A 25,783-nucleotide genomic window follows, 5' to 3' on the forward strand; every position below is an offset into this window, starting at 1 on the left:
GCAGGCAGGCTGACACCACAGCCAAGGTCTTGGTGAAGACTCTGGGGGCCGAGGAGAGGCCTAACGGCAGAACCTTGTACTGAAAATGTTCTTTGCCTACCATAACCCAGAGAAAACGCCTGTGAGCCGGGTGAATAGTTATGTGGAAATACGCGTCTTGTAAGTCGAGGGCTGCGAACCAATCTCCATCGTCCAGTGATGTAAGTATAGAAGCAACTGTGATCATCCGAAAGCGTTGCTTGCGCAAGTACCGGTTGAGGCCTCGAAGATCTAGGATGGGCCTCCAGCCTCCTGTCTTTTTCTCTGTAAGGAAGTATCTTGAGTAGAATCCTTTCCCTCAGAGTTGCTCCGGCACTCTTTCCACTGCCCCTATAAGCATAAGATGGCCTACCTCCTGCTTGAGTCTCGCTTCATGGGAGGCGTCCTTTAGGTGGGGTCTGGGTGGAGGTCGTGGCGGTGGGAGCGACTGGAAGGGAATCGTGTAACCCGTGGCCATGATCTCCAGTACGCATTTGTCTGTGGTGATCTTTTGCCACTGGTCGTAGAATGGTCGGAGGCGATGGTGGAACAGTAGCTTCGGATGACATTGCGCGATGGTAGCGATAGTGCAGCCCTGGATCTGTGTGTCAAACTTGTGGCCTTTGGCCCTGCCCCAAGGACGCACGGCTCTGTTGGGAACGTCGCCTGGGAGTTCTGTACTGTTGGTGCTGTTGATGTCGCCCTTTCGGTACTGGGGACGCTGTGGTTGATACTGCAAACAGCTTCTGCGTGTCAAAGGGGAGATCAACGATCTTTGCCTGCATATCCCTCGGGATACCCGATGTCTGGAGCCAGGACTCCCTGCTCATGACCACTGCCGTACCTGTTGAGCGTGCTGCCGTATCCGCTACCACTAGGGAGATCTGAACTCCCGTCCTCCAGGCCGCGTAGCCTTCTTGCACGATAGCCTTGAACACCGGCTTCTTGTCCTCTGGAAGCGAGTCCATGAGGGAGGTTAAGCTAGAGTAGTTGTCGAAATTGTGGTTTGCTAGATGCGCTGCATAATTCACCATTCTCAACAGTAGGGTGGAGGAGGAGTAGACCTTTCTGCCGAACAGCTCTAGTTTCTTGGCATCTTTGTCCGTTCCCCCTGTTTTGAACTAAGACGTTTTTGATCTCTGTTGAGATGATTCTACCACCAGAGAATTTGGTTGCGGGTGGCTGAATAGGAACTCCATGCCCTTCGCTGGCACGAAGTATTTCTTGTCCGCTCTCTTGTGGACAGGCGGAATAGTCGCAGGGGTCTGCCATACCGCGGTGGCGGACTCCAAGATTGCTTTGTCAAGCGGTATGGCTATTTTAGAGGAGGCCGGAGGTCTCAGATTTTTAAGGAGCTTATGGTGCTTCTCTTGCACCTCTGCTGTCTGGATGCCTTGCGTGAAGGCCACCCTTTTAAACAGCTCTTGGAACTGTTTGAGATTGTCCCGAGGATGGACGTCCCCCGGGGCCATAGCCTCATCCGGGGAGGACAACGAGGAACCGCGAGGGTACGCTTCTCTGGACCCCTCCGGGTCCTGTTGACCGTGGTACATCCGCTCGCTAGAAGCTTGCAAGGGAAAATCCCGGGGTTCCAGAACCAGCTCCCCCTGAGATATCTAAGTCTCTGTCCCCGTTCGCGATTGCCCTTGGGGATACGGAACCGTCTGTGGGGATCTGTCCCTGGTAGTATGCCTATGGTGTCTATGCCCCGCATGATAGGGGCGACCATGGCAACACGGGCACTGCTCCTGGGATGGTGACCTGGACCACTCCCTTGGTGCATACCCCCTACGTCCGGGGAAGCGAGATCTTCTGGAGACCTGGGACGCTGGAGAGACCAGTTTGTGATAGTACTCAAGTGGCTCGAAGCCCAAGAAGGGCGAAGGTGGTCCAAGCCATGGGGAGGCTGGCAGTAGAAATGGAGATGGGGGCTCCGGATAGGCTGGGGTGACCCCTGCCTTCTCGTTGGAGTCCGCAGCACAAGCGGAGGACTCAGAGAAAGCAGCTCTGCAGCCCTGTATGGAGAGGGACTGCGGTGCCATGTTTTCTGTGCTGCCTTTCCCCTCCCCTGTGGGGGTGGCTCCGCCCCCAACGCGTCGGGGATCTCGGCCCCGTAGTCTGCACCACGCTCAGCATGCTCCTCAGCGGTGCCACGCGGGCGGTCTCCCCCGGTGCCTGCAGGCCGCGTGCCTGGGCGCTCTGCGCCGCAGGTTCCCCGGGGGTCGGTGCCGCTGTTTGCGGCGCCGCCGGTTCCGACGCTTGCTTGGCTGCCGCCCTGCCCGCGGTGCGGGGCGGCTGTTTGATCATCGGAGGCTGAACCTCCGCCATGGGCGTCTCCGCACCACCGCCGATCAGCTGTAGCTGCAGCTGGGGGCTGTGCGCTCCACCCGTCCCACTCGCTGTTGCTGCCGGCAGGGACCGGGTTGGGGAGATTTTCCTCCGTTTTTGCGCTGATGGGGTTAGGGACGCGGCTTTCCTTTTATGGGGCCTAGAGGGTCCCTCCTGCTGCAGCCGCTCCGGCACATCTGGCTGGAGGGCCTTGTCGAACAGCAACATTTTCAGCCGCATTTCCCTGTCCTTCCTTGCTCTGGCTGTTAACTTGGCGCAGAAGGAACATTTCTGAGTGACATGGGATTCCCCCAAGCACCTTGTGCACTGACTGTGCCCATCAGACGCTGGCATGGCCTCGCGGCACGACTCACACTTCTTGAATCCTGAAGGGGACATTGTGGTGAGTCTTTGAGTTGTTAATAGGGAACTTAGCACCTTCTCTGTGCTTGTTCCCCTCTCAGATAAAGCCTGCCACAGCAGGAGGGCTAATGGCCCTAGGCTCCTGGCCTCCGGTGCTCCGCTTGTTACTAGGATTGGAAGCTTTGAATTCCTTTCCTTTCTTTGTTTTTTTTTTTTTTTTTTTTTTTTTGAAAACAACAGCCGACTAACTAAATCTAAGACAGAAGAAACTTTAAAACAATTAAAAACATTAAATACGCTAACTCTGGCTGTAGCCTGAGCGGATTCCGTCTGCAGCCGATGGTGGTTAAAGAGGAACTGGCAGGGACTGGATCACGTGCGTGGCCGGGAGCGCGCAGGGGAGCGGCGCGCACCGGCGCATGCGCAGTCCGGCAGAAACTGCTTAGAAGATCCGACCTGCGGCGCCGGGGCGAGCCCGACACCTAACGTGGAGCACCCATGGGGACACTCGAAGAAGAACTATCGTTCTTTGAGATGCGTGTCCCCATGGATGCTCCACTGTAGGTACTGGGCTTGTCTCAGTGCCACAGATCGGAGACTCTTCTAGCTGTACCCAGCCAGTCTGAGCATGCGCTGCCGCTGTGTCTTTCTATTCAAACTATTTTGATAATATGTGCAGACTGGCTCAAGCTCATCCCTCAAAACCACTCTGGAATCTGAAAGGCAGACTCCAAAGGAGGGAGGAGGATGGATAGTGGAGCACCCAGGGGACACACATGTCAAAGAACGATAGTTACTGCACCAAGGTGAGTAACTTCACTTTCTTCTTTGAGTGATGTACCCAGTGGTACTCCACTGTAGGTGACTTGACAAGCAGGGGGGTGAAGGACTCACTGTGCAATTGATGTGGAGAGGACCGCTGAGGCCAGCGAGATATCCATGGCCCACTGAGTCTGGATAGCTTAATGCCTCATGAACGTGTCATGGGATTATCAACTAGCCGCTCTGCAGAGGTCTCTGAAGGTAACTCCCTGCAGGAAGGCTGTAGAAGCTGGCACTGCTCTTGCGGAGTGGGCTTGGGGATGAGTTGGGAGTGGCACCCCTCAGGAAGTGTAACACTGGACAGTGTATGCCCTGATGATACACACTATGCGCTGGGATAAGAGACATTCACCCTTAGAGCATTCTGCTAGGGAGACTAGCAGTTGATCCATTTTTTGCCAAGGTTTGGTTCAATCTATGTAAAAGTCAAGCGCACTGTGCACGTCCAAAGTATGCATCGCCATGTCCTGTGGCAATGCATGTGGCTTGAGATAGAAGGCAAATTCATTAATGTGAAAGTCCAAACAAAATTTTCGAATGAAATCTGGGTGATATCTGAGGGGTACCCCGTCCTTAGTGAAGTTAGTGTATGGAGGTCCCACCATGAGCGCTGACAACTTGCTCACTCTACATGCAGATATGATCGCAGGGAGGAACTCTACCGTCATGGTAAGGAACTTGAGGGACGTGGTAGCCAGTGGTTTGAAGGGCAGCTTCATTAATGCCCGGAGGACTAGATTCAGACTCTAAGGAGAAGTTGGTTTATGTGGGGGATACATATTCGTGAGTCCCTTGAGGAATCTTTTAGTAATTGGGTGGGCAAATACCCAAAACCCCTCAACGCTGTAATGGCCACCAGATGTACTTGCAGGGAGATTAATGCTAATCCCAAGTCTCTTAGGTGTACCACGTAGTCTAGGATGGTGTGGAGGGGAGCTAACAGCAGGTCTATGTGATACCCATAGCACCAGACCGCAAATCAGCACCACTTGGACAGGTAAGTAGCTCTGGTAGTTTGTCATCTATTGCACATTAAGATGTCTCTAACTTATGCAGAGTACATGAGTTCAGACCCATGGAACCAATTAGGAATCAGGCCCTGAGATGTAATGTTTGTACCTGCGGGTGCTGCAGGGTTCCTTGGTTCTGAGTAAGAAGGTCTGGCAGGAGGGACGGGGTACTGGGGGTAAGGCGACATTCGCTGTAGGAGAGGGAACCAATGTTGTTGAGCCCACACAGGGGACACTAGAATCACGGTGGTGCTGTCTGTCCTGACTTCGTGCAGTACCTTGGGGATGAGCACCATGAGGGGGAAGCCATAGGGCCTTTCCATGGTAGGAAGAACACGTCATCCAGCAATCCGCGCCCCGCTCCCGCTCCGGAACAATACGGACAACACTTCTTGTTGTAATAGGTGGTGAAGAGATCGACACGAGGGATGCCCCAACAACAGGATTTCCTGCTCATGATCCGGTGCAAAGTGTCTGCTGAAGGAATCTGCAGCTACATTGCTTAGTCCAGGACTCTGCACAAAGGGATCACGACTGGGCTCCTCCCTGGCAATTGATGTTGTACATAGTCGCCACATTGTCTGTCAGTATTTTGACTGTGTAACACTGGATGTGCTGTGGGAAATGTTGGCAGGCCTGAAGGACAGCTCTGAGCTCTAGCAAGTTGAAGTGTAAGAGGCGCTCCTGGGGGGAACTGAGGCAGGGGTCTGCCAGATGTCATCAGCCGCCTCCATAATGTCCTTCTCCATAGGGATGGATGAATGAGCAGGTGGTGGGTGCTTTAAAAGTGTTTACGTCTCTTTTCCTGCATTTCGTCCAGAGGAATGTCCTGGCTGATAGCCGCTCTCTTAAAAAGGTCATTAAAAGTCTTTAAACCACCCGGAGGGAACACATCCCTTGGGATAATGGTTTCATCAGGGGATGAGGAGGGTCGGGGCTCTGGGTCCTCTGCGTTCGAAGCAAGCATGCCCCGATTCCAAACGTTGGGGTGATGGGGATTGTGGTGGCAGGTACAGGATTGGAGTGGGTGAGATTCAGGAAGACGTGTAACCCACAGTAGAGGGGGGCCTGTGACCGTGACCCGCCAGGAGACTCCCTCCTAGAAGATTATCTACAGGAGGAGTAATATTGGTGGCCTTGATAGCAAGAGCAGTAAGTCATACAATCACCCACGCCATTCCCATGACAAATCTCTAAGATGAGCAGAGAATGCTGACACACTGGATGATGGCAACAGGGAGGGCGACTTATATCTGCAGCATGCCCCATGTTCACACATCAGGTTCAGGAAGGCGGGTGGGAGCCAGCATAGCTGATAATATCGAGGGCTACGACTTTGCCACTTGCAAGGCAACAGGGGAGGTGACCTCTGTGCCAACATGCCCAGAGATGAGGGGACTGGAGAGAAGGTTGGCAATGGTGGCAGAGTTAACACTATGGTGCCGTGATTTGGTCAGTGCCCTCCTTGGTGCTGTGTCAAGAGGGATTTCCAGCACTGACAGTCTACGCACTGCCACGCCTGGGGATCAGCGTGGTGAGACCAGTACTAGCAGTACAGTGGTTGTTGGCAGGCCCAGTAACAGTAACATGGCCTACACTGGGGTCTCAGCTGAGACAGCAATCAGTGCCGAGAACACCAACAGTAAGCGTGTGTTAGGCACCAGGCACATGGGAAGAGTTATCTGCACCCTCGGTTCCGGGGCCCTCCGACCACAAGGTTTTGGTCCATGGGCATGGGTTTGGATGGTTTGCTGTTCCCAGTTGCCTTAGAACTCAGAGGCAACACTGGGGCTGCCGGATTTTACTGCAAGAGCAAGCATGCTCTGTGATAGGGCAAGCAACAACCTAGTCAGTGAAACCTTGGATTTCTTAGAGGGAATGGCCATTGAAGAACCCCTGAGTTTAAGTTCAGGCTGCTCCAGTGTGTTTGCGGTCTCATCAGGAGAGGGTTGAAGGACCTTATCGAACAATATTATCTTGAGTCACATCTCACAATCGCACCATGCCCTGGCCATTAGTTGGGAGCAATGCTCGCATTTCTGAGGGCTATGACCCTCTCCCAGGTAACAAATGCACTTGGACTGACCACCAAGTTAGGCATGGCTTTGCGACACCATTCGCATTTCTTAAAGCACAGTGAACTAAGCATGGTCGGTTACATATAAGTCAAATGTTAAACTGTAACTTTTAAAATATAACTGCAAAGAAACCTTAACTATATGGCACCTATAGATATTAGAGAAAAGTTCTACGATAACAGATTTTTAGGAAGAAAAACCAATGAAGAACTGATGAAAGAACAACAAGAACTATGGAGAAAAACAGAAGTTTTCTAAGTCTCCCGACTTCAATGTGATGAGGCAGTTAGCTCCACCTGCAACCTGGGGCAGCTGAGCAGGAACTGGTTTGAGCTGATCTGTGCATGTGATCAAAAGAGCACAAACGAAGAGATGCAGTGGCAACGCATGTGCAGACTGCATGGATACAGCTAGAAGAATCTCTGATCTGTGGCGCCGGGACAAGCCCAGAACCTACAGTGGAGCACTCATGGTGACACCACTTGAAGAAGAATCATCAGCTCTGGTTACTCCCCTGATTGTATGAATCAGTACTTTGTCAGTTTGTGATGTCTACACGGGGCATTTCAACAAATTACAATGTTTTCACTGCTTGAAACTTTGATATACTTCACAGAGACAGCAATATTAGTAGCCTTAATTCAAATACAAATAATTTGCCCAGTTATAGCTTAAGAACACTGGGAATTGGAAAAGGAAGGGAATGAACCTTTCTGAAGAAAGCATTATCCACAAGAACAGCTTGCACATGACTTCTGCAAAGGCAGAAAAGAAATTCACTTACATTTCTTCAAACAAATAATATTTCCAAATACTGAACTGGCCCAATTATCACTTCCAAGTATGAAATGTACAGCCATACAGTGGCCATTGTCCATATAAGGAAAACCGACAAGCAGATTTTCTCCATCTGCATTACCAGTGACACCCTATTATTAAAAGGAAGGGACCTGTTAAGATTGGTTTACCTTTCATCAGATCTTTATGTCATTTTAAAGTAAAAGTACAGTACAAGCACTCTGATAATGGGCACACACAGTTAACTAGCATGCCTGGATGCCACCATTGCCACAGGGCTGGCTGCCCACAGCCTGGCAGAAGAGGCACAGTAGGGACAGCTGCCTGCTGTGGGGAAGGGGCACAGAATGGGGATGGCACAAAATGTATTTTTTTAAAGACGACTTAAAAAACTTGTTCTCAATACAAATGTTTTCATGATACTTTGGAAGTAAATATAAGTTCTTTAAGCCATCATGAACTCGAGCACTACTGTACTACAGAAAGAGTGGAATATAAAACTGACTAAACTTATAAATTTAATTTTGTTTCTGGAGTTAAATCAGTTTTTGTGCTGTGGGGTGTTGTGTGTTTTAAAGAGTACCAAGAGCATTGGAACAGCATAATGCAAGCATTACCAAAATTAAAATTTATGTTTAAAATCCAATCTACAGTTTTCTAGTTTGCATTTTAAAATAATGTTATTTTAATTTGTGATCATTAGGATAATAGATTGAATTCTGTACCATATGGCATATTGCACATTTTGGCTACGTCTACATGCGAAGCCTCTGTCAACAGCAGTTACTGTCAGAAGGGATTTCCTGGCAAAACTTCTGTTGATAGGTTGCGTCTACACATAAAAGCAGATTGAAAGAGCAATCTGCTCTGTTGGCAGAGAGCAGCCAGACTGCCCAGCCCTATCTTGACAGAACTGCTGACCGGAAGCTCCACAAACAGGGTTGCCAGATGAACTGGAAGCTATGTCTGTTGACAAAAGGGTCCTGGAGCATCTACACGTCTGTTTTGTCAACAGAATGCTGTTGAGAGTGGTGTTATACCTGAACAGGGAGAGGTGTAATGCCAGCAGATGTGCCCCGGTTTCGTCAACAAACTGTCAATTAAGTGCATTTTGCTCCATAGGGTTCATGCTCCATGATTTTTCCCAACAAAAGCCCAGTTTTGCCAGAAAAAGCCTCTCATGTAGACACAGCCTTTCAGTATCCTTTTAACAAAAGCTGTATGAGATAAAGCGTATCGTCCATGGAGTGGCTTAGAAAGACTACTGCCTTATGTTTTAACATGGGGTTTTCCCCTCTTATATACGCTATGAAATTAGCCGAATTTGTTAAGGTCGATTTTCTACCATCCGATTTTATAAAGTCAAGGGTGCATGTCCACACTGGCATATCAAGTTGATGGCGTGCATGTCCATTAGCGTTGCCAGCTCTGACTTTGTCAGCATTGCACTGTAGGTACTGACCCCATAGTTCCTGTTTCCCCATTGCATTGTGGGTTTCTGTCCCAATGTCTGATGGGCCAAAAATGTGCCACAGGTGATTGGGCGGGTGTGCACTCAGCACCCCATAGTGCACTTCTCTCCCTCCTTGTGGGAAGCAATGGCAAGTGTTTTTGGACCCTTTTTTCATATCCAGGCAGATCCCATCAGCAGGCTAGCATGGATCCCAGCCAGCTGCATTGTGCTGCAGTATGTGCAGAGCCTAACCAGCCATGAGACCAATGAAGACTGTGGGGACAGTGGCTGGGTCACTCCTTAGAATCCCAAGCTCAGAGATGCTGCATGTTTGTAGCAATGACTCAAAGTCCATTTGCTTCATTTGCTTTACCATACACCTGCCTGAGCGCCTTTATTTTCACATGGCACTGCTGGGAATCCCTGGTGTAGCCTCTCTCTGCCAGGCCATGCGAGATCTCGGCATACGTCTGCATTTCTTTTGCTGTTTCATAGTTTTCCCAGCCCAGATTCACACCTCCACAAAGAAATGAGGTACTGGATCTCCTGCATGCTAGATGCTGGAGCTTGTCAGTGAAACTGGGAATTCCTGGCCAGATGTGCTACTGAGGTGTACTGCCTGTTCCACTTGCCATGATAGCCAAATAGGAAATGAAATTCAAATTTTCCTTGACTGTTTCCTGCACACCTGGAAAGCAGTGGAACTGAAAGTGGTGGCTAGACTGGTCACATTGGGACACTATGGGACACATCCAGGAGGCCAAGAACGTCAAATTTCACAACACTCTCGTCTGCATTACCCTAAGGTCAACCATGCAAGGTCCAATTTGGGGTTACTCCTTATGAAAAGCAGAAGTACAAAAGTCAACCTTAAGAGCCCTTTAAGTTGATGGACAGGACCCTGTATTGTGGACTGATTCCTTAGAAATTTAACCCAAGTCCCCTAAATTCAACCTAATCTCCTAGCGTAGACCAAGCCTAAGTCCAAGGCCTTGTCCCTCCTGGCTCCTTTACCCGCCAAAAATAGCCTGCCCAATGTACTTGCTCTGGAAAATTGTTAAATGTAATGCTGGACAACACAGATCCTTAAGGTGTTTTGTAAATCTATAATGCAGTTTACAGAGCCACATAGTTATGTTTAACATTAATAGAATCAAATTTCCCTAATCATATTACCATTTTAAATTCCTACATTGAAGAATAAAAAGAAATCTTAACTTATTTTTCGTAACTAATGCTCAATATTTAAATTTCACTCATGGTGGACAATGACCACTTTCACTTACTCTTTTTCATGCATTAGTGTAATCAGAGTAACATGCAAATCATATTTTTAAGTAAAGCTTTGCATAAAAAGATTCTTGTTGTTTTCCAATATTTAAATGGAAAAAAGCTTCATTTTTACAAAATATACATTTACGCCTTAATCAACACAATCACATCTCTTTAAGAGAGAACAAGACTGAAGTCAGAAATTTGACCTACCAATTGCTTTTGTGACAGCACACTTGAGAAGCATATTACGCAAATATATAAATAAGACTTGGTCTCCTCCTGTGCTAGTCATCTGTATGCATGCTAGAATGCAGCAAACAGATTTACAAGAACACTCCTTCAGGGAACCTTATATTTCAGGAAGCAAGCTTCTTACAAGTATTATTTTACTGCTAGAGCACAGGAAAAAAAGCACGAGAGCACAGCAAGGGCTAGCCTGAGAAGCAAAGCCTCTGCTAACTTGTATGCACACAGTAGCCTGTTAAAGAAACTGAAACCCCACTTACTCGCTAAGAACTGAAATTCAAGAGTCTATATTTTTCCTCAAACTCATGCTTTCATCCCCAATACAGAGGGCTGAACTCTACTGTTCCAAAAATGATCAGAGGATCAAAGTACAAAGCCCTCAATGTACATGTTGGTAAGCAAGGAGAGGAACAAACAATTTGCAAATATCTTAAAATGTCATTGAGGGGTATGTTTTACAAAGACCCCTCTTTATGCTTATGGTGAAAGAAGGCAGGGACACCTACTAGCTTCAAAAATCCCTCTTTTGACCACCTCCTCTTACCAAAAAGAGGACTGAACATTATAGCAGGAAGTCACTGCTTTGTGGTGTCCTAAACTGTAGCCAGAGCACATTCTTGAAATCAGAGATTTATATAGAAAGGTTACTCACCGTAGTAACGGTGGTTCTTCGAGATGTGTCCCCGTGGGTGCTCCACATTAGGTGTCGGGCTTGCCCGGCGCCGCAGATCGGATCTTCCAAGCAGTTTCTGCCGGACCGTGCATGCGCCGGTGCGCACCGCTCCCTTGCGCGCTCCCGGCCACAGGCGCGATCCGGTCCCCGCCAGTTCCTTGACCAACCACCTGGGATGCTCCTGCAAATCACTAAACAGAGATCCGAAGCGGGGAGGATGGGCGGGTAGTGGAGCACCCACGGGGACACATCTCGAAGAACCACCGTTACTACGGTGCGTAACCTTTCTTTCTTCTTCGAGTGGCCCCATGGGTGCTCCACATTAGGTGACTACCCAGCAGTAACCAAAGATAGGAGATGGGTAATCGGATTATGTGCAGCTTGTCCCCGAGAGGACCGCTGTCGAGAGCTGGGTATCCTCTTGGAATACCCTGTGAAGGGTGTAATGTTTGGCGAAGGTGTCATAGGATGACCAGGTCGCCGCTCTGCAAATGTCTTTTAGCACGACGCCCTTGAAAAAGGCTGTTGATGCCGCCACCGCCCCAGTGGAATCAGCCCTGGGCGTGGCCAGTAAAGGAGTCTTTTTGAGTTCGTAGCACATTTTTATGCAGGATACAATGTGCTTCGAGATTCTCTGCGAAGAGAGACCTTCTCCTTTCGATTTGGGAGCGAGAGAGACTAGGAGTCTATCCGTTTTCCGGAAGGACTTGGTCCTGTCTATATAGAAGGCTAGCGCCCTCCTCACATCCAGGAGATGTAGGCGCGCCTCTGTGTTAGAGTTATGAGGCTTTGGATAAAACGAGGGTAAAACAATAGGCTCGTTAATATGAAACTCAGAAGAAACTTTAGGAACAAAGGCTGGATGCAGCTGTATGGTTACCGCCTCCTTGGAAAAAACAGTGCAGTGTGGTGTTGCCATAACTGCCGCAAGCTAGCCCACCCTGCGAACTGACATGATTGCAAAAAGAAAGATTGTCTTTATGGTAAGGAGGCGGAGGGAAACCGTGGCCAAAGGCTCGAACGGTGGTCCCGTTAGTGCATTAAGCACCAGGTCCAAGTTCCACGAAGGTGGAAACGGTTTCCGAGGGGGGTATAGGTTTACCAACCCTTTGAGGAACCTGGTAACCATGGGATGGGCGAACACCGTGTGCCCTTCCTCTTCATGTCTGAACGCCGAAATGGCGGCAAGGTGAACCTTTAATGAGGATAGTGAGAGTCCTCCTCTCTTGAGGTCCAGTAAATACTCTAATATTACAGGTATAGGCACCGAAAGGGGGGCTAGCTGTTTGGTAGAACACCATGCCGTGAAGCGAGTCCATTTCTGCTTGTAGGTCTTCCTGGTGGAAGTCCTCCTGCTACTTTCTAGGACTTGTTGCACTTCCTCCATGCATGTGCTCTCTAGGGAGCTGAGTCATGGATTTACCATGCTTGTAGTCGCAGGCCTTGGGGGTGCGGACGCACTATGCACCCCTGGGCTTGCGTGAGCAAATCCGGCGCCACCGGAAGGGGCATTGGTGGACGGTCCGACATGCACAGGAGTAGGGGGAACCATTGCTGTCGATCCCACATTGGGACTATCGGGATCATTTGGGCTCCTTCCCTCCTGGCTTTCTATAAGACTTTGTGGATCAGCACTGTGGGAGGAAAAGCATAAAGCAGGGGGCCCCTTCAGGAGATCGCGAATGCGTCCCCCAGGGACCCCCGTCCCAGTCCTGCCCTGAAGCAGAATCGTGGGCACTTCTTGTTGTGTTGAGTAGCAAACAGGTCAATCTGGGGAAAACCCCATGCGTGAAAAATCGGTTGTAGCAGATCGGGACGGATCTGCCACTCGTGCGTGAGCGCGAAACGCCTGCTCAGCTGGTCTGCCTTCACATTGTGAGCGCCTGGTAAGTACGAGGCTTTCAAGGTTATATTGTTGGCTATGCACCAGTTCCACAACCACACTGCTTCCGCACATAAGGCACGGGGCCGAGCTCCTCCTTGCCGATTTATATAAAACATGGTGGAGCTATTGTCTGTACTGATCCCGACTACTTTGCCTTGTATATGGTTTCGAAAGCGTCTGCAGGCGTTGAACACTGCTCTGAGCTCCAGTATATTTATGTGCAGTGACTGCTCCGTGGAGGACCACAGCCCTTGAGTCACCTCTTCGCCCATGTGTGCTCCCCACCCTATGAGGGAGGCATCTGTAGTAAGAAAAACCGATATTTGTGGTTGGTGGAAGGGTACCCCTGTTAGCAAGTTCTTGGGGTTCACCCATCATTGCAGGGATTTGCGCACCTCTGTTGTGGGCGACACCACCCTGTGAACGGTGTGTGCTGCCGGTTTGTATACGCTCGCCAGCCAGTGCTGCATGCTGCGCATGTGTAACCTGGCGTTCTGTACTACGAATGTCGCTGCTGCCATGTGGCCCAGCAGCTGTAAGCACGTCAGAACTGGCACCGTAGGGCTGAAGGTGATGACTTGCACGAGGGAGCTGATGGCCCGAAAGCGTGTCTCTGGTAGATACACTCTCGCCATAATAGAATTTATGCGTGCCCCTATGAACTCTATGTCCTGTGTGGGGTCTATCTTTGATTTTGCCAGATTGATAACCAGGCCGAGCGAAGAGAACATGCCTGCTGTGACGCGTATCATGCGTAGTACCTCCTCCTTCGAGGCCCCTTTGAGTAGGCAGTCGTCCAGATACGGGAATATAAATACCCCCTGTCTGTGCAGGTAGGCTGACACCACTGCCAAGGTCTTGGTGAAGACTCTGGGGGCCGAGGAGAGGCCAAACGGTAGGACCTTGCATTGAAAATGTTCTTTGCCTACCATGAACCGGAGGAATCGCCGGTGAGCCGGATGGATAGTTATGTGAAAATACGCGTCTTGTAAGTCGAGGGCTGCGAACCAATCTCCATCGTCCAGTGCCGTAAGGATGGAGGCAATTGTGATCATCCGAAAGCGTTGCTTGCGCAGGTACCGGTTGAGGCCTCGAAGATCTAAGATGGGCCTCCAGCCTCCTGTCTTTTTCTCTGTGAGGAAGTACCTCGAGCAGAACCCTTTCCCTTGCAGTTGCTCGGGCACTCTTTCCACTGCCCCTATGAGCATGAGATGGTCTACCTCCTGCTTGAGCATCGCTATGTGGGAGGCCTCCTGGAGGTGGGGCCTGGGTGGAGGTCGTGGTGGTGGGAGCGACTGGAAGGGGATGGCGTACCCCGTGGCTATGATCTCCAGCACCCATTTGTCTGTGGTGATCCTTTGCCACTGGTCGTAGAATGGTCGGAGGCGATGGTGGAATAACCGCTTCGGATGACCTTGTGCAATGGTAGTGATGGCGCAGCCCTGGATCTGTGTGTCAAACTTGTGGCCTTTGGCCCTGCCCTGAGGACGCACGGCTCTGTTGGGAACGTCGTCTGGGAGTTCTGTACTGCTGGTGCTGTTGATGTCATCCTTGCTCGTAACCCCTGTGGTACTGGGGACGCTGTTGCTGGTACTGGTACCGTCTTTGTTGAGGGTAGTACTTTTTCCTTCTGTATGGAGGGGTGTAAATCCCCAGGGTCCTAAGTGTGGCTCTTGAATCTTTACTGGAATGAAGGACCGAGTCAGTTGATTCTGCAAACAGCTTCTGCGAGTCAAAGGGAAGATCGACGATCTTTGCCTGCAGATCCCTCGGTATACCCGAAGTCTGGAGCCAGGACTCCCTTCGCATCACCCCTGCCGTAGCTGTGGAGCGTGCTGCTGTGTCCGCAACATCCAGGGCGATCTGAACTCCCATCCTCGAGGCTGCGTAGCCTTCTTGCACGATGGCCTTGAGCACCGGTTTCTTGTCCTCTGGAAGCGAGTCCATGAGGGAGGTTAACCTAGTGTAGTTGTCGAAATTATGGTTCGCTAGATGTGCTGCGTAATTTGCCATTCGCAACAGCAGAGTGGAGGAGGAGTAGACCTTTCTGCCGAACAGCTCTAGCTTCTTGGCATCTTTGTCTGTTCCCCCTGTCTTGAATTGAGATGTCTTTGATCTTTGTTGCGACGACTCCACCACCAAGGAATTTGGTTGTGGGTGGCTGAACAGGAACTCCATGCCCTTCGCCGGCACGAAGTATTTCTTATCCGCTCTCTTGTGGACGGGCGGAATAGTCGCGGGAGTCTGCCATATCATAGTGGCGGACTCCAAGATTGCTTCGTCAAGCGGTATTGCTATTTTGGAGGAGGCCGGAGGTCTTAGATTTTTGAGGAGCTTATGGTGTTTCTCTTGCACCTCTGCTGTCTGGATGCCTTGCGTGAAAGCCACCCTCTTAAACAGCTCTTGAAACTGTTTGAGATTGTCCGGAGGATGGACGTCCCCCGGGGCTGTAGCCTCGTCCGGGGAGGAGAGTGAGGAACCACTAGGGTACGCCTCTCTGGACCCTTCCGGTTCCTGTTAGTGATGGTACATCCGCTCGCTGGAAGCTTGCAAGGGAAATTCTCAGGGTTCCATAACCAGTTCCCCCTGAGATACTTGAGTCTCTGTCCCTGTTTGCGAGACCTGGGACACTGGAGAGAGCGATTTGTGATAGTACTCCAGCGGCTCAAACCCCAAGAAGGGTGAAGGCGGTCCCAGCCAGTGCGAGGCTGGTTGTAAAAATGGAGACGGGGGCTCTGGGTAGGCTAGGAGGGACCCCTGCCTTCTAGTTGGAGTCTGCAGCATGAGCGGAGGGCTGAGAGAAAGCAACTCAGCAGCCCTGTCTGGAGAGGGGCTGCGGTGCCTTGTTTTGTGTGCAGCCCCTTCCCCCTCCTTTGAGGGGGTGGCTCCACCCCCTGATGTGCAGGGGATCTCGGGCCCCGTCCGCGCCATGCTCGGCACGCTTATGGGCGGTGCCGCACGGGCGGTGTCCTCTGGTGCCTGCAGGCTGCATGCCTGCGCGCTCTGCATCGCCGGTTCCCCGGGGGTCGGTGCCGCTGCCTGCGGTGCCGCCGGTACCAGCGCTTGTTTAGCCGCTGCCCTGCCTGCGGTGCGGGGCGGCTGTTTGATTATCGGAGGCTGAGCCGCCTCCACGTGGCTCTCCGTGCCGCCGCTGATCAGCTGTTGCTGCGGCTGGGGGCTGTGCGCTCCTCCCGTCCCGCTCGCTGTTGCTGCCGGCAGGGATCGGGCTGGGGAGACTTTCCTCCGTTTTTGCGCTGATGGGGTGAGGGAGGCAGCTTTCCTTTTATGGGCCCCGGAGGGTCCCTCCTGCTGCGGCCGCTCCGGCACGTCTGGCTGGAGGGCCTTGTCGAAGAGCAGCATTTTAAGCCGCATCTCCCTGTCCTTCCTTGCTCTGGCTGTTAATTTTGCACAGAAGGAGCATTTCTGCGTGACATGGGACTCCCCAAGGCACCTTATGCAGTGACTGTGCCCATCAGACGCTGGCATTGCCTCTCGGCAAGACTCACATTTCTTGAATCCTGAAGAGGACATTGTTGGTGAGTCTTTTAGTTGTTAATGGGGTACTTAGCACCTTCTCTGCGCTGTATTCCCCCTCTCCGATAGCCTGCCGCGGCAGGAGGGCTAATGGCCCTAGGCTCCTGGCCTCTGGTGCTCCACTTGTTACTAGGACTGGACTGAATGCCGTCCCGCTTGTTGTTTCTTGGTTTTTTTTTTTTTTTTGTTTGTTTTTTTTTGGCTAACTCAACAATAGACTAGAACTTGAAAACTTTAAAGAAAAATGGTTAAAACCATTGAATACGCTAACTTGGCCGTAGCCTAGTCGGATTCCGTCTGCAGGCGACGGCGGTTAAGAGGAACTGGCGGGGACCGGATCACGCGCGGGGACCGGAGCGCGCAAGGGAGCGGCGCACACCGGCGCATGCGCGGTCCGGCAGAAACTGCTTGGAAGATCCGATCTGCGGCGCCGGGCGAGCCCAACACCTAATGTGGAGCACCCACGGGGACACTCGAAGAAGAACCCATTTTATATTTCAGTGCATAGAGAGCGATTGTTGTGTGGGCGAGGGGTGATCAATCTGATGGAAAACAAAATCCTCCACATCTAACTATTTAATGTTTAGTGTTTCTTCGAAATATTTTTCTGTATTCAGCAAAATGTGGGATTTTTATAAAGTTCCTTGGCACTCAGGCTGCAAAGGTAACTTCAGTTATGGCACTGCAATTTCTGCAGATATCACAATTCTACCAGTGTGTAAGTGGTCATGATTCCAAGACTAACTATAGAAAGCTACTTGACCTAGTTTTGATTTACATCAAGGTCATGTGAAAACTACAAATACAATTCACAATACCTTAGCTATGCATTTCAGTACCACTGTCAGTCCACAGCAGCAAGGGGCTGTATCACCTTCACCCTGTAACCTCGAGTGTCTACTTAGCCCTCACAAACAGCATGCAGGTCACCCCCAAGAGTCCATGTACGCCAGACACCCTTTCGTCACAGTCTGGTTTCCACCAGCCTTGGTTACCAGTTGCTAGGTGACCCCAATACCCTCTCCCAGTCCAAAATTTTCCCCCCAGAATGTGTATTCTGCACTGTGAAGGCCTCTCCTGGGAAGCTCAAATATTTTAGGTCCATTGCCCCTTTTTAAGGGGATCAATACCCAATACAATTCATTTTAAACAAAACACAGGATTAGCTCCAATTCAAGGCTAAAACATGTTTACTTAACTGTACAGAACTTTTAGCTCAGTGCAAGTAGGAACCATTAAAGTCAGAAATGGTTACAAAAGTAATGTCCCTTAATACTAAATCTTAAACTATGCTTGGTACAAAATGAAATCTCTTACCCGATGTTTCCAGCAACATTTCTGAATAAAGCTCCAAGTCAATATCTGCTTCCAAGCCTAAAGGTTGTTTCTTTTGTCTTTAGATAAAAGAGAGAGAAAGATGGACAGGGAGAACCACCTCGGTGTGCTTTTGTATCTCAGTTTTATAGTTTCCCCTTTGCCTGTGGGTTACCCCTATACAGTAAACTCTTTCACATCTGGGAGCCCTGGGACTGGGAGGTTGCCAGATATTCAAATATTCTGGATACTAGAGAGGTATACCTAGCAATGCATAACATTAAAAAAAAAAAAACAAGATTAGATATTCAACAAAAATGTATCCAGAGTACTTTACCAACAACAGTAGCATTGTACACTGTAAACTTATACTGCATTTGCTGTATTTATTTGTATTTACTTTCACTATACTATACTTATGGAAAACAAATTTACTTATGGTTAAAATGCTGGTTATTTGAGAGTTCTGGATAATAGAATTATGGATATGAAAGAATTTACTGTATAAAGTTTATACACATTCTAAGGACAAGACAGACAGAGTCTCAGGATGAAAGACCTTTCCTTGCCAAAGAATGGCCACTTGATAGATGATGGCTAATCAACGCTGATGACACCTGGCAAGAGGTGTCAGTTTGTCTTTGGGAAACAGTTTTACTCAGAAAACAAAAAAGCTGTCCAGTAGCACTTTAAAAAGACTGAAAATAATTTAGGATCTCTCTCGATCTCCACGACTTTTCAAAGATAACGACCAAGGGCTCGTCAAAAACATACGCCAGCTCCCTCAGAACCCTCGAATGAATTAGGTCCAGGCCCATCAATTTATGTACATTTAGCTTTTTTAGATACCTGCTAACCTGTTCTTTCCCCACCAAAGGCTGTCCACCTTCATCCTACAATGCATCACTTATTGCATTAGTCCGGGAGCTGTCTTTGTCCATGAAGACAGAGGCAAAGAAAGCATTAAGTACTTCAGCTTTCCCTACATCATCTGTCAGTGAGTTACCTCTCTCATCCAGCAGGGGCCCCATGCCCTCTCTGACCACCTTCTTCTTGGTAACATGCCTGTAGAAACTTTTCTTGTTATCCTTCACATTCCTCGTGAGTCGCAATTCCAATTGCGCTTTTGCCTTCCTGATAACTGCCCTATATTCTCGAGCTATACGTTTATGCCCCTCCCTAGACATCTGTCCCAGTTTCCACTTTTTGTAAGCTCCCTTTTTGTACCTAAGTTTTCCAAGGATTTCCCCAGTAAGCCAGTCTGGTCTCCTCCCATATTTACTTCTCTTGCTGCGCATCGGGACGGTTTCCTTCTGCGCCTTCAGTAGGGCTTCCTTCAAATACTGCCAGTTTTCACGGACTCCTTTTCCCTTCATGGTAGCATCCCAGGGGATTCTGCTCATCAGGCTCCTGAAGGAGTCAAAGTCTGCTTTTCTGAAGTCCAAGGTGTGTAATCTGCTGCTCTCTTTCCTTCCTTTGGTCAGAATCCTGAAGTCTACCATCTCATGATCACCGCTTCCCAGGTTGTCCCCCACCTCTACCTTCCCTATTAGTTCCTCCCCTTTTGTAAGCAGCAGGTCGAGCTGTGCACGACCTCTGGTCGGGTCCCTCAACACTTGTACCAAGAAGTGATCCCCAACATTCTCCAGAAATTTCCTGGATTGCTTGTGTACCGCCGTATTGGTCTCCAAACAGATGTCAGGGTAATTGAAGTCCCCCACAATAACGAGAGCCTGCGATCCGGAAACGTCTTTCAGTTGTCTAAAAAAAGCCTCATCTACCTCATCAGCCTGATTTGGCGGCCTGTAGTAGACACCAATCACCACATCTCCAGTGCTGCCTACACTACTAAGCTTGACACACAGATTCTCAACAGGCTTTTCTCCCTCTACATATTGGAGTTCCACGCAGTCATAGTGCTCTCTTACATACAGTGCAACCCCTCCTCCGTTTCTCCCTTGTCTGTTCTTCCGGAACAGTTTATACCCTTTCATGGCAGCACTCCAGTCATGCAAGTCATCCCACCAAGTCTCTGTTATTCCAAACAAGTCATAGTTCTTGGACTGAGCCAGGGCTTCTAATTCCTCCTGCTTGTTACCCAGGCTTCTGGCATTGGTGTACAAACACCTTAGATAAACAGTCAATCTCCCCACCCTCACTACTTGAACCAATGGTCCACTTTGGTTGTACATTCCTCTTTGCATTTCTTCCCAGCCTCCAAGTTCTTTTCTATCCACACGGTTTTGGTCACCTTCCCCCAGTGAACCTAGTTTAAAGTTCTCCTCACTATGTTTGCAATCCTACTTGTGAAAATGCTCCTTCCTCTCTTGGTTAGGTGGACCACATCTCTTCCCAATAATCCTTGTGCCTGGAACAGCGTCCCATGATTGAAGAATCCAAAGCCCTCTCTCCGACACCACCTGCATAACCATGCATTTACTTCCTCAATTCGACTGTCCCTATCTAGCCCTTTCCCTTCAACTGGAAGGATGGACGAGAACACCACTTGCGCTCCAAATTCTTTGACCCTTCTTCCCAGTGCCACATAATCCGCAGTAACACGCTCAAGGTCATTCTTGGCCATATCATTAGCTCCCACATGCAGAAGTAGGAAGGGGTAGTATTCCGAAGTCTTGAGCAGTTTTGTAAGGCTCTTAGTCACATTCTGAATTCGAGCTCCTGGTGAACAGCACACCTCACAAGATTGAAGGTCTGGTCGGCAGATGGATAGTTCAGTCCCTCTTAGGAGGGAGTCCCCAACCACCACCACCCGCCTTTTTCTTCTGGGGGTGGTGGTTATTGAACCCCCACCCCTAGGACTACACATCCTCTGTCCTGCAGTAGAAGCAGTTCTCTTGCGATTTTCTTCCTGTGAGGCTCCTTCCAAAGCATTCACCACTGCAGAACCAGTGGAGAGTGCCTGAAAGCCATTACTTATCTCTATATCAATCAATGGGGGACTCGTGTACTGGCCTTCTTTTTCTTGTAGAAGTTACTTGCTGCCAGTTCTCCGCTTCATCTCTTACCACCCTCCCCGGTTACAGGAGCATAGGCAAATTTGAAAAGTGTCAGGTTCAGTCTGGTCCAGATACTTTTTCTTCCATGAGCACAACAAAATATGAAAAGGAATCTATTGCCAGTATTTTTAGTAAAGACTGTATAGAACTTGAACTGATGCACTGTGACTGTACGTACTGGGTACAGGTTCCCCACGACAAGTCCCAGGAGATTTACAAAATAATATGCCGACCACACTGAATGAGTATGTATTCACTTTTGATAGTGTCCATAGAAGACATATGCATCTGACCAAATGCTGCTATCCTTTTCTGAATGCTAAAGGAGAAACACCAAGGTGTTTTGATGAAAGCAGAATTCTGCTTCTGTAACATGGCCAGCTTTACATAACTTTGCATTGTTTATTTCCTATTCAATTATAATGCAACATTAATTCCACCGAGTAAAACATTTAGTTTAATTCCAATTAATCCACAATACAATTCATTATTTCACTCTGTTTACAACAGAAGCAGATTTGTATGCTGCTTTCTTTCTCTTTTTACTTTTTCTTGTGTCAATTTGGTGAGCTTTGTAAGTGTAAGCTCATAAGAAGCTTGTAAATATATTTCATTTTAGTAACAGACTCCATAAAGCACAACCTCAGGTACCTTTCTCACAAGGAAGGCTGAGATATTTCCATAGTTGTGTTTGGACAGCACATTATAAAATCAGAATTTACTCTCTCAGCTCTGAACTTAAGTCCTTCTGCTTTTTGTTTGGGGAAAATTAAATATACATATAGATTTACTCAGATTTCTTTGAAACTTCATATACAATTTATAAAGTCTTAGCATATTTTGACAGATAACACAGGACAATAAATAGTTCTTTAAAACAGTACCTGAAACGTGTGTTCAACCCTGCTGGAACTCTGCCATGAAGCCACTGAGAGCTCCATGCCAGTCCCAAGCCTGGATGAAGGAGCAGGTTGGTCTGATGTGTGTCGATGCACTGACCCTCAAAACAACACCAAGAATGAAATCTGATGCCAGCACAACTAAATGTTAAAAGATGCTGGCTCGGATGTCACCCAGATACACAAGGTCCATGATACCAATCGAGCTATTGGGGTTGGGTCGATAAATTGGCTACCAAAAGAAAATTACACCTAACACATATGCTATCCATTGGAACATGGAACGTCTGAACACTCTGGGCAACTGGAAAATTAGAGCTGCTTCGGAAGAAGATGGAGAGATACTGATGTGATATACTTGGACCGGCAGAGATGCGCTGGACAGGATCAGGAGAGATATGTGGTTGCAAAGTCATTTGGTCAGGAAACGAAACAAAGCATGAAGCAGGAGATGGATTCCTTCTTAGCAAAACAGCTAGAAGAGAATTATTAGGCTACAAACCGGTGACTGAAAGAATGATGGTCACGTGATTCGAAGCAAAACCGATCAACATCTCTGTCATTCAAGTTTATGCACCCACGTCGGACAGTACGGAGGAAGAGATTGAGCTATTCTATAAAGACTTGACAAAGATGGTGGAGGAGATACCAAAGAAAATGTGTTGACCATCGGAGGAGATTGGAATGTGAAGGTTGGAACAGATGATAATGAAGGTTGGGAGAGAGTCATGGGAAGGTTTGGATATGGAGAAAGAAACGAACAAGGGGAGAAACTTTTGGAGTTTGCTACAGAGCATCAGATGGTGATTTGCAACATGAGATTCCAACAAAAGGACTGTAGGAAGTGGACACGGCAATCGAATGACGGGAAGTCCATGAACGTGATAGATATGACTGTGATAAGAAGAAGATGGATAACATCAGTGGCGAACTTTCCAAGGAGCGGATATAGACTCAGACCACAGTCTAGTGATCGCAAACCTCAACATAAAACTCAAAAGAAAATGTAAGACACAGTTTAAGAAAAGAAGAGATGTGGCAAGGCTATGTGAGGGAATGCATACAGAACAGCGCTCGAAGAGAAGATTAAGAATAATCGCCACAGAGAAAGACCTAGATAAGAGAGTCACAGGGATAACCATAACTATAGAAGAAGCAATTGAGCAGACTCTTCCAGAAGAAGAAAAGATCAATAAGAAGTGGATTATCCAGAAGACATTGAAGTTGGTTCAAGAGAAAAGAGCATTGAAGATCAGAAGAGATGTTTCTGAGATGGCAGAAGAGTAATATAGGATGAAATGCAATGAGGTAAGGAAAGCAGCCAGAAAGAATAAGGAGAAATGTTTAGAGGAGCAATGTGAAGATATCGAGAGGTATTATGGCGAATGTAAGACCAGGGAGGTGTATAAGACAATTGGGAATAATAATAGGAAATGGCAACTGAAGCAGATTGCTATCAAAGATGAGAATGAAGAAGTGCTCATGAACAGGGAGAAGATTGTGCCGCAATGGATGAGATACTGCACTCATCTATACAAAGCACAGTTGGAACCGAGTGTCTCAGAAAGACTGATTGAAGAACTGAAAGATATCTCCACCGAGCATCGAGAGCAAGACCAATATTTCGAAGGAGGAAGTAGAAAAAGCAGTGAAACAACTAAAGAACAACAAGAGCCCTAGAAATGATAAGACCACGGGAGAGATGATTAAATACGGCAGAGAACGCATGATTCAAGAAATACACCAACTATGTAATACAGCATGGAAAGAAAGGAAGGCACCTAAGGAATGGACAAGATCTGTGCTAGTGACAACATCCAGGAAAGGAAGTACATTGGAGTGCAAGAACTACAGAATGATTGCCCTAACGAGTTATCTAGGTAAGGTGCTGATGATGATACTGACTGAGAGATTAAGATTGCAGATAGAAGAATATATAGCAGACAAGCAAGCAGGGTTCAGAAAAGATAGAAGTATCATACAGCAGATATTGGCACTAAGACTGATAGCGGAGAAAGCTCGACAAAAGAACAAAAATACATACACTTGCTTCATCGATTTTCAAAAGCATTTGACAGTATAGATCAGAAAGTGACTTGGGTGGTGTTGGAGTCATACGGAGTGGATAGCAGACTGATACGGTTGTTGAAAGATATCAATGATAATGCGGAGACAGAGGTGAGAACATGTGGGGAGTTGGGAAGTTGATTGAAAACAACTAGAGGTACGAGACAAGGAGATCCAATATCGCCAAGTATCTTCATCGCGCATCCGGAGAGAGTGATGGACAAGATCAAGGAAGAGGTAGAAGGGATATCTGTGCACGGGAAAAGAATTAACAACTTGAGGTTCGCAGATGATATAGTTATCATTGAGGAAGATCAGGAGAAGCTAGCAAAAACAGTGCAGGTGTTACATGAAGAAGGGAAGCGGTACGGACTGATTATGAACATCGATAGAGCAAAAACAATGGTATTTGGAGATAAGAAAATTGGAAGGAAGATCGGTGTTGATGGTATTGAATAGAAAATGTAGAGAAGTTCACATATCTGGGGAGCAACATAACGTGTGATCTAGACTGTAAGAAGGAAATAGCGACTAGAACAGCAAAAGCAAGAGCGAGTTTGAAGGCAATGGATAAGATCTGGAAAAGCAAAGCAATTCGCTAAGAATGAAGCTGGGTGTCTTGAAAACGTGTATTCAGCAGCACGGTGTACGGATGTGAGACGTGGGTGGCAACAAAAGATTCGAAGAGAAGAATATTGGCGTTCGAAAGGAGTTGTTATAGAAAGATTCTGAGAATAGGATGGATGCAGAGGGTCAGCAAAGAGGAATTATATATGAAGATACAGCCGAAAGAGAACCCACTGCAGAAGGTTATAAAACGGAAGCTACAACTATTTGGACATATTTGCAGAATAAACAACGAACGAAAAATCAAGACCCTAGTATTCAGCATAATGGATGGTTCGAATAGGAGAAGACAACCCCCCAGAGAATGGATAGATGATGTAATAGATTGGTGCAAAGCTAGTCTACAGAAACTCAGCCACTCTGCACTGGATAGGGAAAGATGGAAGGAAATAGTGAGAGAGGCCTCAGACACCAACGGGTGCTGAGCCCATGGTTATTGATGATGAACGCTGCTGGGCAATTAACAGACGACACAGTCAACAGTCTAAATATTACCCAAATCAAATTCCTTTCCACGTTCTTATTTTGATGATGAGCAGAGTATAGCATATGCAATTCCAAGAACTTGATCACAACATTAAAGACTGAGGTGTTAACAGTGTAGTCAGGAAATTTAGAGTTAACCCTTCCACAGCAACTTTGTGCATATACAATAGAGTATTTCAACAAGTTATTAAGTGGACCGTATATCTCCTCATTTGGCAGAGAACTAAAATATAAATGAAAGTGAACTCTACCTAAGAATGTTTAAAACTGCATTCTCCTTTGCCTAACAACTCATATAAAGCATTTGATATTGCGTATGTCTTACATAAGCTTTAGCTCTTAATTTTCTGACATGCAATCAACACTTTCTCTAGGCTCAAACCACTTAACTCAGGTTCTGCAGAGCATATTTAATATGGAACTGTTTCTTCTTATGGCAGAACACCTGAGGCAGCAGACCAGGTACTTTCTCTTACTGCCACAGTACACAAAGATGTTAAGTCACTTGTCTAAAAACTGCATCATAATCAGAGGATTAGAGCACTACTGGTTGAACCTCTCTAGTTCATCCATAATCTGGCATGATTTTAGTTAGCTAAACAATCACTTATGGGTATGGCCAAGTTTCCTGTGGTCCCATAACATTTGTTTACAGCCACCAGTCCTGGCTCTCAGTGTTCTGTTCTGTCATTTAGCTGTAATTTACCCCAACTGCCTTTTGAGAGCCCAGTAAGCGGCAGAAGTGTTGGTAATGCTCCTACACAGTATTGATCTCCCATGGTCTGGCAAATTCTTTCAGCATCAATCAGGTGCCAGATTAGAGAGGTTCAACTTGTAGCTGCAGAGTTATGAGAACATCATATTCAGAACTACACAGCTGTATAAATCCT

The 25,783-nt window shown here is 47.9% G+C and overlaps 1 protein-coding gene across 4 annotated transcripts in view; it reads right to left on the reverse strand.

Moving 5' to 3' along the window:
• The window catches only part of USP3 (ubiquitin specific peptidase 3), a 107,804-nt gene that overhangs the window by 50,112 nt on the left and 31,909 nt on the right, over nt 1-25,783 (reverse strand). The gene's annotated exons all lie outside the window — the stretch shown is intronic.

This window comes from Carettochelys insculpta, chromosome 12 (assembly GCF_033958435.1).
Source record: "Carettochelys insculpta isolate YL-2023 chromosome 12, ASM3395843v1, whole genome shotgun sequence".
In the NCBI taxonomy this organism is placed as follows: Eukaryota; Metazoa; Chordata; order Testudines; family Carettochelyidae; genus Carettochelys; species Carettochelys insculpta.